Here is a 12250-nt window from a genome sequence, read left to right on the forward strand (position 1 = left end):
ATGAATGGTACAAAATTAAATGAGTTGTTTGTCATCAAGCCTGAATCACATCACAAAAGTAGAAAGAAAAATAAAAAAGAATTATGAAATATTTTCTATGTAAACCAGTTTTATTTAATAGTGTCTAGATCTAGTTTAATATGTAAGTGATTTTTTTAAACAATAAATGGGTAATGTGTCACCACCGAATTTTACCTTTGAATGGTGTCAAGTGGCAGACCTTACAGCTATTGTCTTATACACAAGTAAATGGTTAGAGGATTGATGATTTGTGCAAGCCATAGAATGATGTACTAAAGGAGCTTATTTGGTGAGTTCATTATCTAAGTAATTTAAAAAAAATTATTTATTAAAATAATATATTTTTTATTTATTTATAAAAATAATATAAATCTGTAAAATATATTTGAAATGAATTTTATAGTCTTCACGTCACCACCCTCTTTGCTCCATGTGGACGACCAAAAAAAAAAAATTAAAGTTGCTATTTGAAATGCATTTTTGAAAATGCCATTTTAAATGGTGACTTTGAAAATGCCATTTAAATGACGTTTTCAAAAATACCATTTCAAATGACGATTTTAATTATTTATTTACAAAAAAAATAAAAAAAATAAAAATTATAATTTTAAATTAATAAAAAAATAAAAATTTTAATTTTGATTCAAATAAAAATCATCATTTCAAATTACTTTCTCTATTTTAAATTAATTTTTTTAAAAAATATCTTAAAAAAATAAAAAAAAAAAAATAAAAATTATAATTCTAAATTTTAAGAAAATAAAAATTTTAATTTTAATTCAAATAAAAATCACTATTTCAAATTAGTATCCCCATTTCAAATTAATTTTTTTAAAAAATATCCAAAAAAAGAAAAAAAATACTTAAAAAATAAAAAATAAAAAACACCATAAAAAAGAAAAAAATAAAAAAAAATAAAAATAAAATTTAAATTTTTTAAAAATAAAAATTTTTATTTTAATTCAAATAAAAATCACCATTTCAAATTATTATCCCCATTTCAAATTAATTTTTTTAAAAAAATATCTCAAATAAAAAAATACCTCAAAAAAAATAAAAAACACCATAAAAAAAGGAAAAAATTGAAAAAAATAAGAATTATAATTTTTTAAAAAATAAAAATTTTAATTTTAATTCAAATAAAAAATACCATTTCAAATTACTTTTCCATTTCAAATAATTTTTTAAAAAATATCCCAAAAAAGAAAAAAATACCTAAAAAAATAAAAAAAATACCATAAAAATAGAAAAAATGGTAAAAAATGAGAAAAAAATTAAATTAAATTTTAAATTATAAAAAAATAAAAATTTAATTTGAATTCAAAAGAAATCACCATTTTAAATTACTTTCCTATTTCAAATTAATTTTATCAATAAAAAATCCCAAAAAAGAAAAAAGTACCTTAAAAAGAATAAAAAAATAAAAAACATCAAAAAAAAAGGAAAAAATTAAAAAAAATTAAAATTAAAATTTTAAATTTTAAAAAAATAAAAATTTTAATTCTGAGACACATGAAACATGAGACTCTATGTATCCATGTCCACAAAGCATAACATCCGATCACTTGAAATGATGTTTTCAAAAATAGACTTAAATATAAAAAAATAAAAAATATAAATTTAAAATTTAAAATAAAAAAATTAAAAAATAAAAAATAAAAATTATAATTCTAAATTTTAAAAAATAAAAAATTTAAATTTAATTAAAATAAATTTTAATTAAAAAAAAAAAATAAAAATAATTTTAATTTTAATTCAAATAAATTTAAAAAAAGAAAAAAAATAGAAAACAATCCGTATTATCCTCGTACCGACTTATAGCAGGTCAAATCGCATCGCACCGAGGGGTTGGTAAAAGCACCATAATGTACTGGAGCCTTACCGATCTATACCGGTCCATACTGCACCATACGTAGCTATTCGTGCTGTACAGATTGAGATGTACCAGTACGGTCCGATTCATCTCATTTATCGAAAAATCGGCTTGAACTTTGCTGGTTCCCCACCGACTTGTCTGATTTAGCTTATTTTTAGATATTTTAAAAAATATAATTAAATTACCATACATATTATTATTATTTGCGTTATAATTTCTATAGCTCTTTTAGCATAACTTTTTCTCCCCTAATTTCTGAGACACATGAGACTATGTGTATCCATGTCCACAAAGCATAATATCCGATCACTTGAAATTAAATAATATAAAATAGAATCAATAATTAATAATATAAAATAGAATAAAAATATCAAGTGTACAAAAAATAGTAAATAAAAGTTTCAAAAATATCAAGTACAAATCTAAAAGATACTAAGTCCCACAAGGACGTCGTGGTGCCTGTGGTCGCTTGGACCTTCTCAGGAAGGTCCTCAACGGCTACTTTTGCTCCTGTATCTACTGTGATGGCTCCTCCTCTATATCAGTGGAGGTTACTGGTCATGCTGCTAGGAATAACTGATACTGTCGGATCATCTACGGACTGAGCGACTCCCTCAACCCTCTCATTTAGATACACGGATGGGTCTAAAAGAAAGTGTCATACTCATATGGCCAACTGATAACCAATGATGTCATCTGGGGGATGTAGGAAGAAGAAGGCACTGTCATCTATGGATCAAAAGGTGGTGGCATCTGTGCAGCGTGTAGTGATGACATCTGTGGAATATGCGGTGATGGCATATGTGGAACATATGGTGACGGCGTATATCTCATATCTGACGCATCAGCTGCTCCGTACCAAAGCGCACAGCTATATGGGTCAACACCAATCGCCACCAATATTTTCAAACTTGTTCTCTCTATCTCATCAGTATCCGAATCCATTCGTCCTCATCAGTCGTAGATAAAACACGACGAGCGTCCAACAAAATCCTGATATAGAATCAGTCTACATAATAAAAATAAAATTAACAATATACTATAAAATATAAAATAAAAATATAACACAAACAACATAAACTATTTTTAATTTTAATTATTAGAAATAAAAATATTAATATAAAATATAATTTTGTGATCTTACCAAAAGACGCACAGCAAAACTCTCGCCTTCGTATTCTGAAACTGCATACCAAGACTGTCCAATGACTCGCACTGTAATGCTAAAAAATCAAGCTATGTAGTCCTCGGTATATGAACGGTCTCTCAAAATGGGATCACCATGAACAATATAATCTCGACGTGCATCCCAAATATCGATGTGCTTTGCATGTCTGATATGCCAGTCAATACAAGCTCTCCTTCGTCGATCAATATGATGAAGTCTTTGGCTGGTATCAAACTGCTCTGGAATGTCCTGAATCTGACCAAACTGCCGCAGGACACGATCGAGAAGATGCCACTCTACCACATCAAAATAAATAAGTGCACCCTAGCAGTTCATATGTCATGTCCAACTGTATATATCTGCGATAATATAGCCAATATCTCATGTGTATATGGCTCCTACAAAAACTGACAGAGTTAAAATAAAAAAATTAGTAAGCTAAAATTTTAATAGATTATGAATACTATAAAATGATATTTATAAATAAATAAAATTTATCTATTTATGTATATTAACTAATGTATCCAGCTGGCACCTATAAACCCGTGCCACTCTCATCGATACATGATGAACGTTGAATGCAATGTTTCATCTGCTTGACAGTCTACTCATGTTAAATAAACTTTTTTGGATTTAAAATAGTACTAAATTTCAAGTAAGCGAAGCAATATTTTTATACCTATATCTTAATGATCCGTCTAGTCTGAATGGAATATTAGAGTCATGCTACTCTGGTAGCATCTCGAGCAACTATCGTCGTAATGGATTAATAGTCAGCATCTTCTTCCATGTCCAAATCTACAAATTTTAAAAAAATCATGCCTGATATATCAAATCAAAGCTACAATATTTAATTTTTAAAAATATTAAAAATATAAATTTTTATTTCATATACCTATAGTAATACAAGATAACTATCAATCTCGCTCTGGTCAGTATAAGAACCCGACATACAGCCCTGTACAGGCAAGCTAGTACTGTACTGCCCCAATTGAGCCTACAAACGAACTTTAAATCCTTTAATAATGGCAAAAATATCAACTTCATCTTGTTCGATGAAGAATCAGATAATAAACACCACCAAGCAACTGCAGCACCTGACCCTGACATACTGCTGCACCATCTCCTCTGGTGCATCATCCTCAATGTGAAAATTGATAACGATAATCCAAACACTCTATCCTGAGTCGTGAATGATCGAAAAATTGGACGTCGGGCTCAAACCCTAGCAATCGTAAGCATCAAGCCTGCCACTCCGGAATGGTAAGCGTTGGATCAACTCTGGTAACTGGATCGCCATCAACCGATAGTCCGGTAAGCATGCTGATATCCTGTAATATGATGGTCGTCTCATCGAATGGAAGATGAAACGTGTGTCTCTGGATGCCATCTCTCAAGCAAGACAGTAATAAGACCAACATCCATCTATATGCGACCAATCTGATACACTCCATAGAATCCAAGATATCATAAATAATCACCACTCTAAGTGAGATATGCTCTGCCTCCAGAAGTTAGCATCGGATCGTCGTAGTCTAGATGTCTGGGCTCCTGCAATAAGATATAATAATTAGATGATGTATATGATTTTAAAAAAATATTAATAATAAGAGTAGGATTGGAATGCTTACGTGCCATCTAAAATAGTCTGTGACCGATGGTGCTCCTGCAATGTAAGAATACTCGTGTCTCGAAGGCCTGGATACCACGGATCGTAAGCCATAGCACGCTAATGAATCTAAAATAATGATATTATCCCAAGTGTATTAGAGCATAAAAAATATAATAGCCATTCATTTTATGAGAAATATATTTTAAACATAATATTATCATATAATATAACTTAAACACACAGTACAGTTCATCTTCGGTTAGAAAACAACATTAAAATTATAATCCCACATAAATACATAAAACATCCCACATAAATATATAAAATAATATTAAAAATACATCTTCGAGTCTTTAATTTCTTCCACTACTTGAAGTTGAAGTGTGTTGAAGTATCCTAGAACAGCGGCGTTGATCATGATCCTGTTCCTTATAAATGCCACAGTGATTCTTACTTCTTGTTTGCCTATCATCCATTTCATTTCGCAGTCTTGTTGACTTTGGTCTGTCTTTCTGCTTGGGTCTCAAACGATGATGATCAGAATATATTTGAACATACGTGTATGCATCCAATAATCTTCATGTAGTAATGGATTAAACTTTCCACTTCAAGCATTCATATATGCTGTAATTGTATATGCATCATCCACAAACCCACTAAAATGTATAGCAATTTCTCAGCACAGCTAAAACGTGTGAACATGGATATTTTACATGCTCCACTTTCACAAAATATTTTTTTTTTTAGTTAAAATAATAATATGAGAATTTTTTCTACCTCGTAACCCTGCGCTTGCTCTCCTCGTAAATACTTCATATATGTCTCTTTGAAGGTTGAATGCTGTTACTCGGTGCTGGTTAGTTTTAACTTGATCTTCAGCAATCTTAATTACAATATGAGGAGTAAAAAGATTATTTGGATTCTCTTGTATACATCTCAAGGCTTGGCATGCTTGTATTAAAGTATTTCACAAGACGGTAAAATTCATTTGAACACAAGCTGTAATTGACACATTTCTAGCTCTTCATAAAATACTATTAAAAACCTCCGATAAATTTATAGTTAAGACACCGTAGCGCAGGCCATCATCATATGCCAACGACCACTTCTCTTTTTCTAACTCAGATAACCAGCTTCAAGCCTCTTCATTCACTGTTCTGATTTTACTCATGATAAAGTTGAACTTGCGAACTTGATAAGTACTTCGTGCTTGCCATACTGCTCTTTTCAGCTGCATATTTTTAAAATGAGTGTTGAAATTACTGCAAATATATCTTAAGTAGTATCGACGATAGGCACATGGCGGACTCCATCTAATAAACTCATCTGTGATGATATTTAATATACCTGGATGTCTGTTAGAAATTAAGCATATTCTATTTCTATCTTTGACGATATGTGTTCTGAGTTGAAAAAGAAACCAACTCCAATTTGCAGTCGTCTCCACATCCACAATTGCATATGCTAATAAAAATATCTCATTCTCTGTATTAATTCCTGTTGCAATTAATATCTTACCTTTAAACTTTCCATACAAGTACGTGCCATCAATGCTGATTATAGGACGGTAGTGCCTAAAACTCTGGATGGATGATTTGAAAGTCCAAAAAATATAATTTAAAACTCAGATATTAAAATTCGTAGTTTGAAAAAAATTTCATGAAACAACTGTACCGAGATTTGCATATTGAAGTACAGCTATATAATAAGATAATTTAGCATAAGACGGCTCCCATTCTCAATAAATATCAACCAATGCCTTCTGCTTTCCACACTATGCTTTCCTGTATGACACTGTATATTGCAATTGATCATTAACAGTTACCATAATAACTTCAACTCTAACACCGAGATTTTTTTAATAATATGTCGGATTAGTGTGCCAATCATCCTTCCATTGACATGTTTGTGGTCTCGACTCAATCCGTAAACAAACAAGTGTGAGGACCCTCATATCTTGTGATGTAAAATATCTATATTTTTTCAACAATGCAGCACGAAGCCTCCTTTTACAATTTTGAATATTATCTGATGATGCGCATCGTACGGGCCATAACTTTGAATGCGACTGAACTGCATTGTATGTCCGATGCTTTATAATGTGATAAAGATCAACAGCTCTCCTTACATAATTTTTACTCTCAAACATTAGACTTTTAGAAAATTCAGTCATCGAAAGTCCCAAAATTGATAGTCAAAGTTCAATCTTCGACCAACACTAGCACAACCACCATCATGTAAATTTATATCGTTAAAAAATTATGGGGTTCGTGCAAACGAGGTTGAGATTTTTCTATATTAATATTAGGCTGAACATCTTCACCATCATCCTCATCTTCACCATCATCATCTTGACTGTTACTGTCCTCATCCATCCAGTAGTCTTCATCTCTGCTTTCATCTGACTCAAAGTCTAGATTATCAGAATTTATTCTACCACCTACCCAGTCATCGTTCCCTATATGAGTGTCATTTTCTGCACTTACCACTACTTCTACTAAAGAAGAAGTCACCATAGCAGAAGACACAGGAGAAGTCACCATAGGACTTTGAATAATTAGACAATTAGGATCGGCAGTAGTAGAATGTGAAGGAAAAACTGCCTTTTTTCTTGTAGGATCTTCCAGATTTCATCAAATCTGAGATGGAATAATTTTTTAAAAAAATTTATCCTACATTTATTTTAGATCTAAATCTTTAGATCTAATTTTATTATCTGATATTAATTCAAAAATAAATCTAAAAATATGAGGAAACATGAAATACCTCAAGGGTAATTTAATTACCCTGTAGATGATCGCAGCAAGCCTGAGGTTCTAATTTAGCCACGCAATCTTCTGGCCTCTATCAGTATTCACTCGGGTAGGATCTGGATCATCTTCTCCTCATGAATCTCTGCTCCAAAAATCAAAACTAAATCAGATTAGGAAGATCTTCAAAAGTCTTTCTAAAGTTGGAGCAGCAGCCTGTCGAAAAAGTCCTATAGCCTTCCTATTCAAGGCGTCACCACGCCTTAGACCTTTGCCAGATGGATGTCCAACTCCTTGGATGTGAAGAGGGGAGAGAGAGCACCGGGGAGGACATGAAGAAGAGGAGGGGTGGCTGGTTTTTGCTGGGTAGGGAGCAGAATCTCAAAACCCTAGGCGCAGACAGGGTTTATATAGACCATGTTGCACTGCGCAGTGCCATATCATTCGACCAATCAAAAAATTTCAATAAATCCAAAAAAATTTTGATTGATGGAGTGATATCATTTGATCACATCAGATAAGAACCCTCACTCTCTCTCCTATGTTGGTGCCATCTTTGGATAAGCACAAGGGAGGTGGCGCCCAAGAGTCCATGTTGATCAAGACTCTCCATCCTTATCTACTTGGGGCGCCCACTTAATTCAATTGGGCTCACACCATAATCTGATTATGGTGCCCAATTTAATGTGAATTTGGCATGTGGATACTCCACAAAAATCCTCCAATGAGCTCTTGCCAAGTGGCCTTCAGTTTAAGACCCATATGTCAACATTTGATAGATGTTCTAAAATGAAAATGGCAGGTGACAGAAATTAGCAGGTGTTGTCTTAAATTCATCTCATGAATTAAGACAAGATTTTTTTAAGCTGGACAAGCTTCATTTGGATTGAGAGAAACCTTCTTAAGGTTCTTTGGGTGAGTCAAATCATATTTGGCTCAGTCGAGATAGAAAAGATTACACGAGGAGAAAGTTAGGCTCAATCGTGTGCTAGCACGATTTTTTTGAACCTAACTGGATTTAATCCAAATCAATTGGGCTAGTCCAATTGATGACATTCAGATCCTAACCCTTGTTAGTGTGATCCAGTTAGGTTCAATTCTGTATGGTAATGAGACATGTCGTGATCTCATCATCGACATCATCGAAACTCCTTTCGATGGATCAGAACTCTTCTGATTCAGACAATTAGAATGATCGATCATCAAGATCATTCTAATTGCTCCCAAAATCCATCAGTGACACCTAGCAGTATATGGTGGCAACCCATCAGAACTGAAGATGAACTTCTCGGTGCAGCTACCTGTGTGATTGAGTTCCTCTATCATGAGTCCCGACTGAATTAGGGTTAAGGTGAACTCGTCAAACCCAACTCAGTCATATGAATCAATCGATCGATTCGAATCCGATGTGGAACCCCAATGAAAAACTTTTTTTTATTATTTCACTCTACCATGGCCATGGGCTTAAGGACTCGATCTTTCGATCATCATAGGACTACTCCTCTCATCTACTGAGGTTGATAGATCCTATCTTGGTGCGATCTGATTCCTACAATGAATATGCTACAGTCAACATACACCTCAGAGTTTCGAATGGCTAGGAGATCGAGTTATGGTGTAGTCAAACTATAACACACTCAAGGTGAACTGTCGATGCACCTCAGATCAAAGAACTAGACACACAACTGCAGCATCGAGCTAGTCATCGACGAGAAGGTAGACTTCCTTATGACTGCTTGATATGGTCACGCTCAGTACTCTCATTCTCAACGAATACCTGTACTCTCGCTTCGATGTTTCCACACCGTAGACTTAAGACACATCTACCCTAAGAAAGTGATCGTACACCAACCTTCCGGATCGATCACCATCCTCGTGATGATCCTATGGTCAGGAGCTATTTATGAGTTAGTTATGTAAATTCATGTCTTAACTTTTCAACTCTTGAAAATATGAATTGACATTCCTACTAACTCAAAGGATGTATCACAAACACAATATACACAATGTGATAGAAGAATAACCCATTTATTGATTTATAGTTAAAATTATAAATTTGTCCTTAGATTTGTACAGGAATGTATCAACCAATCTGGCATCTAGGCACACATCTAACAGAATGTTCTTCTGGCCTCAACACTGTCGGTTTGCACCATAGGAGTTACGAAAGGTGAGGAAGGTCTAACAGTATTGTCCGCTTGGGTTAAAAGCCGACAATAGTATCCAAAGCTCGGTACATCTTCTTTTTCAATATATAATTCTAAAAATTGACATTCTAAATATTTCAAAGAAAAGGTCAGCATTTCTTCGACATCTTCATCGTCATCAATTGAAACTAAGATATACTTACTTTGCATTAACTATCCCGACAGATTAGGAGATCTCCATTTCAATTTTATTTCATATTTTTTTTATCTACAGGAATACTGCTGTATAAATGGTCCAATAATTCTTGACGTGATAATGATGAAGATACTTTAATCATCCGGTTTGCAGGGTGACTGTACTGCACACCAGTTTCGTTATTCTGTATCATGCCATCATAATACAATAGTACATGAACCCGAGTATTGGCCATCTTCTCATGACAAAATCAAAATAAAAAAATTTAGTATTAGTAATTATTTTATCGTTTCAAAAGATTTACATGATAAATGCATCATATCATCAACAAATAGGTACAGATAGATCCTATTCCATTTGAAATTTGCATTAATTCGATAGGTTAATTACATTAATCAAACGATATGCAATATGGACTGAAAGAAATTTTGGCAGTATTTTCCTTAGTTCTCCTCACACGGCTGAAAATGTGAGGAGAACTAAAGAAAAACGCTGTCTAAAATTTCTTTCGAACCCTCTGCATATCGTTCGAATAATGTAATTACCTACAAAATTAAATGCAATTCCCAAACTGTCCAAACTAGACAATCAATTGATCAATATATATATTTTATGTGTCCGTACAAAAATATATAATCAAATATATATTTTATATGGATACCATAGTATATCCTACATTGGTCAACTAATGGGTCTACAGTTTCATGAAATACAACATATTTTAAAATTCTTAAATTAGGATCGAATCGAAATTTAAATCAAATCCGAATCTAATGAGATAAAAATAAAAAATAAAAAATAATGAGACATAAATAAAAAATAAAAAATTGAAATAGGAGGTCGGGGGGCGCATGGGGCCACCGTCGGGGGGCCACTGTCGGTCGGCTGCTGCAGGGCCCGTGCCGACCAGCCACCGCAGGGCCGCATCGGGCCAAGGAAAGGGGGGGTGGGGGGGCGTAGAGACCGCGGCGCTGCCAACGGGCCAAGGACGTGGGGGCCCTGTGGTGCTGCCAACGGGCCAAGGACATGGGGTGCAGGGCCGTATGGGGCTACCATCGGGGGGCCATCGTCGGTCGACTGCAACAGGGTCGAGCGAGGCCGCCGCCGGGGGGCCATCGCCGGTCGGCCATAACAGGGCCGCGTAGGGTCACTATCGGTCGGCCACCGCAGGGCCTCCATCGGGGGCCGTCGTCGGTTGGCCGCCGCAGGGCCGCACGGGGCTGCCGTTGGGGCCCGCCGTCGGGGGGCGCCGCAGGGCCGTTGTCGGTCAGCCGCAGCAAGGCCGCGTGGGGTCGTCATCGGGGGGCCGCTGCAGGACCGCGAGGGGCCGCCACTGGGCCACCGTCGGTCGGCCGCCACAGGGCTGCCGCCGAGGGGCCATCGTCGGTCGGCCGCCGTCTGCCGACGAGGGGGGAAGGCCATTGAGGGGGGGCGGGTGGGGAGGGGGCGGCAGCCACCTGCCCGCCGCGGGCTAAGGATGTGGAGGGGGGTGGTGCGCGGTGGGCAGGGGTTCGTTGTCGGCCGGCTGTCGTCGGTGGGCCGAGAAAAAGGAGAGAAGAGGGAGAGAGAGAGAGGAAGATGAAAGAGAGAAGAGGGAGCTCACCGCCGTCGTCGGAGCTCGCCGTCGTGCCGCCGTGCCATGGGAGAGGAGAAGGAAGACGCCGGAGGGAACGCCGGAGCTCGCCGCCAAGGTGAGTTCTGGTTCTGCTTTTTTTTTTTTGGGTCTTAAGCTGGTAAAATGCCATGGGAGATGGTATTTTTTAAAATGCCATTTTCTATGGTATTTTTTTATTTTTTTTGAAATATTTTTTTAAAAAAATTAATTTGATATGGAGATAGTAATTTGAAAAGATGATTTTTATTTGAATTAAAATTAAAATTTTTATATTTTTTAAAATTTTAAATTATATTTTTATTTTTTATCATTTTTTATCATTTTTTTCTTTTTTATGGTATTTTTTATTTTTTATTTTTTTTGAGGTATTTTATTTTTGTGATATTTTTTAAAAAAATTAATTTGAAATGGAGATAGTAATTTGAAATAGTGATTTTTATTTAAATTAAAATTAAATTTTTTTTTTTTAAAATTTTAAATTACAATTTTTATTTTTTCCCCTTTTTTCCATTTTTTTCTCCATTTTTTCCCTTTTTATAGAATTTTTTAATTTTTTTTATTTTTTGAGGTATTTTTTTCTTTTTTTAGGATATTTTTTAAAAAAATAAATTTGAAATGGTAATTTTTATTTGAATTAAAGTTAAAATTTTTATTTTTTTTAATTTAAAATTATAATTTTTATTTTTTTCTCATTTTTTTATTTTTTTATTTTTTTATTTTGTTGAGGTATTTTTTATCTTGTTTGGGATATTTTATTAAAAAAATTAATTTGAAATGGGGAATGTAATTTGAAATGATAATTTTTTTGAATTCAAATTAAATTTTTATTTTTTTTTAATTTAAAATTATAATTATAATTTTTTTC

The sequence above is a fragment of the Elaeis guineensis genome, chromosome 8, assembly GCF_000442705.2.
Source record: "Elaeis guineensis isolate ETL-2024a chromosome 8, EG11, whole genome shotgun sequence".
NCBI classification, from domain to species: domain Eukaryota; kingdom Viridiplantae; phylum Streptophyta; class Magnoliopsida; order Arecales; family Arecaceae; genus Elaeis; species Elaeis guineensis.